Below are 4,181 nucleotides of genomic sequence, written 5' to 3'. Positions count from 1 at the left end.
ATTGGACTGGAACTGGTTACATGAGTAAGACACATCGGACTGGAAYTGGTTACATGAGTAAAGGGAGACAAGCGTGTGTCCCTAGTTCAAGTCCTGAGCACTGAAGCCGATAAGCATATACTGCTGATTCTGTGATAACCATCAGTCAGCCGGTGAGGCTGCAATCATGCTTAATATTGGGATGTAACTTAAAAAAGCTTTGGTTCTAAATGGTCAAAGTAAAGAATATTTGCTAATTTGTCATTATATATTGCGCCAAGTGAYGTATTTTAAAAGCCAATAAAATTACAATATTGCTATTGTTTTGTTGTTACCTTAAAAATATTTTCTTTTAGTATGATATGGGCTGTAAGACCTATAGTAAATGTATGTAAAATGTAGGATCACAGAATCAGTGAGGTTGGAAGGGACCTCTGGAGATCATCTAGTCCAACCTCCCAATGATTTCCTGGTGTTGRTTCCACTGGGGCTTGAACCCAGGACCTTCTGCAGATGTGATAACCACTATACTATCCCTCTGTCTGAGAGAACCAAGAACTGGAGTATAAAAATGGAACCAGGTTAAAACATGTTTTGAACATGTTTATGTTTTTGTCATGTTAAATCGTTTCAGAATTATCCCCGTTCCCTGATGTGTAAAGTATGGACTAATGGTTTATGTCTGACATATGTCCAGTAGAGAGATAGGCAGAGGGAGGGGGGGAGGAAAGGAGGAGGCTTCAGCTCTCTCGTTCCTGAATTGTGTTGCTCAAACAGATATCACGGCATAAAGGAGCTACTTAATTTATGACATCCTGCTATAGGCCTCAGTGCCCCAAATAATGACTAAAAAAGACTGAATTCCCACCTTCCTCTCCTTATGACAAACTCATTATGACAGGGAAGCTCTCAAAATGGGACTTAATAACTTGAGTTCATCTGAAAATTTCTCTGGCTTGTTGACTTGTCAGCTGGCCATGTGGAGTTTAATGATGTCCCAGGCAACACAAAAGTGTCAAAACTGGAACTGAYATACTTGCTATGTCTGATTCAAACTCTTAAAAAATCAGGGATTATCAGGTTATTTCCATGAGGAGGCAAACCAGATRGTAGAGCTGTTTATTCCTTTGATAACATGCTTATTTACAACAGAGTACAAAAGCCCATTTTCTTCAAAACAAGAGAATTCAAACAACAGCACAATGTATTTGTTTGTAGATCAAAACCTCCTTCAGCCAGCACTCTGTGTAAAAATGCCTGTTGAGCTTTTCATCAGGATCATACTATTCTCGATGCTGTCCAGGAGGGCATYGGCCTTTGTTCCATTCTATGTTTTTCATCAGCTTCTCTCACTTGGTCATGCACATGATGTCCATGGAATACTACTTAGTGAAACCCTTGTGTATGTACAGTTTACATTTCTCAGTGGTCCCCTTTTTTTTTCTTGTAATTTGTATCTATCTGTGTTTTGTTTTGAGATSGTGGATTCATCTGTTTTTTTAAAGGAATTCCATAGTTTCTTACAGACATCACAAATGAAAGACAACTATATGTTGCAGGTTCAGTGAGATTTAATGAAAACTGCAGAGACAATGTTTTACGGATGAACAGAGAAACCCATTTTTTTTCTGCCTTTCTCCTTTTTCTRGTAGCTACTATTAGAAAAAAAGAAAGAAATTTAGGTACGTCTTGGCAGTAGGGGTTATGCATTTTTAACGTTTGCTTCAGTAGCCACTGGATGTCAGTAATGCTTCWCTGAAACCTAGAAATCAGTGCACATTTTTCAGGTTGTAAAAAAAGTRACTTCAAAAGCAGCAGATCTGAAGGTGAAGTATTTCTTTGTGGAATAGGAGCAGACTCTATCAGTGTGCCGTCAGCATACATCCAGTTGGGACCATCAAGTTACTCTGAATTTGATGACATTAGAAGTAGCAAATGGATCCTCCATTATTTGACTTTGTGAATCTAAGCCTGCAAATGTTTCTTGAACAACTCAGTTAAGAGGCATGAGCTCAACCAAGCTGGAAGAGAAACTCCACATGGGAATGTCTAAGATTGAGTTGCAGTGTAGGTATAATGCATATTGCACGGAAGAATACACACACACACAGTCTATCCGATATTGCCACAAGAGAGCAAATAAGGAAAATGTTTCAGATATGCCRTTACAATACAAACTAGTTAAGAGAAGTGCACATGAGGAACTTAATAAATGTACTTTAAAAAGACAAAGCATCTTCYGCTCAACATCAATATATAGGTGCCAAGATAGCTCTGTTTTTAGGGTGGCTTGCAGTTTACATTTCAGGATGTTAACATACCAAATGACTTAGCTATTACGTTTTTTTGCATTGAAATAGCATCCACTAGAATGCCTGCTGCAGATGTGTGTAGGACATACATCTTTCTTCTGTTCAAGAAATCCTAGAGAGCGATATCTGTTTGTGCAGCACATACGCCAGCTATCAGTTGTAACCCAGCAACTTCAGATTTGCTGTGAATGTAGGCATTGACTGTGCAGCTGCCGTGGAAGGGAAGCCTGTCTACAGGCAGGCGATTTGGTCAGACCTCTGGCTTCAGCTAGCCCTGTCTGTTGCCTGCAACACCATAGATTTCCTGATGTACCCAGTTAAGCTGCTCATGCACCACCAGCCGTCTGCCAGGGGCTGCCTGATTTCTGGAAATCCCAGAAAAATAGCCAGATTCTGCTTTTTCTTCCAGAACATGAACTGCAGGATGAAAAAGAGGACATGCTAGGCCAAAACTGAAAATAGGTAGTGCTAAGCATATAGAAACAGTAATGCTTGTAAGCAGAGACTATCTAGAAGCAAACATATGTAAAGGTATACTGTACAGTATAGCCACTGCAGTCTGGTGACAGGCCCATATGTTAAGGTTAGTTGTCCTTGTACACGTACACATATTTGATCAAACTATCAATTCATTCTTTTCCTATCACTGTRGTGAATACTGTTTTCTTGGTTTGCTATCTAATAATTGCCCACTGTCAGTTCCTCTCGTTTTCATTTTAAACTTCCATTGTTATTTYTAAGGTGTAGTCATTTTAATGCTTGCCTATTCATTAAAGCTCAGGCCCAGCTGGAAGTGGGAAGTGATAGTGGCACTGATACATGTGAGCTCTGAGTTTTACGGTGTTAATTTTGTGGGACGCAAAACTCCACCAGACAAATCGGAGGCTCAATATACTAGTTATCTTTGTGTAACTCTTACAATTTCACATGGATTATACCAACAGAACAAAATTTTACTTTCTTCTTTTGACTAGAAAGCCATACTGAGCAATGGGGCACCATCAGCAAATGGGAGACGAATGTAAGAAAGACATCTGAAATTTTGAGGGACGGATCGTTCATAGACRGCATACCATAGCTCTGTTTTATCAGGCTTGGGCCAAAGACAAGCGCTCAAAAGATGCTATCAGTACCTTAGTGGGACTGCATCCTAGTCCCACTTGGACCTTGGGTATCTGAAAATTTAATCTCAGCTCTGACATTAAGTTCCTTTTGGTCAGAGACAGTCTGCTTAACGTTTACTTGACTTAATTTCTCCACTTTTTAAAAAGTCTGCACAACCAGAAATTTAGCATGGTCTTATTAAAAAAAAATCCTAAAGTCTGTTTAAGTTAAGCTTACCCAAAGGTTTGGAAAAACCTGTTATTTATGAGAAAAGCTATATTTGATTGGAATTCATTTTGCCCCTTCCGACTAGTATGCTGTAGGGCTGTGTCGTCTTCTTCGGCAAAGAATTCTTAATCCTCCTGCAGATGGGAAGTCACAATAAACACCATCTGCTGTAAATTAGGTTACTCTCTTAGCAACCAGTTAGATCAGGCTCCATCTCGGCCTCCCAATTTCCATGCTGAAGTATACCCTGGCACTTCAGCCTCTAACAGAGCGAGCGATCGGAAACAAAGTGGAAACGAGGAATGAAAAATCTTTTTTAACTCACTACCCTGCCAGCCCTGCAATTTTGTTGCTGGGTGCAAGCGAGGCCAAGCGAGGCTCCTCACCCTCCCCTGACCTCCCCCGGCAAAGCCCATCGCCCCACACGCAGTTTCCCTTCCCAGCCAGCCGCCAGCCTTTTCTTCCCCGGCTCCGCTGGGGGATTGCTCAGTGATTACAGCATGTCAAGTTGTTTAGGACAGCAGGTGTCTGAGCAGACGCTTGTTATTAACCTGGCAT

This window comes from Rhea americana, unplaced genomic scaffold (assembly GCF_003343005.1).
Source record: "Rhea americana isolate MKP2758 unplaced genomic scaffold, rheAme1 scaffold_43, whole genome shotgun sequence".
In the NCBI taxonomy this organism is placed as follows: Eukaryota; Metazoa; Chordata; class Aves; order Rheiformes; family Rheidae; genus Rhea; species Rhea americana.
The sequence above is the reverse complement of the archived record's forward strand: the minus strand, read 5'-3'. Positions refer to the sequence as shown.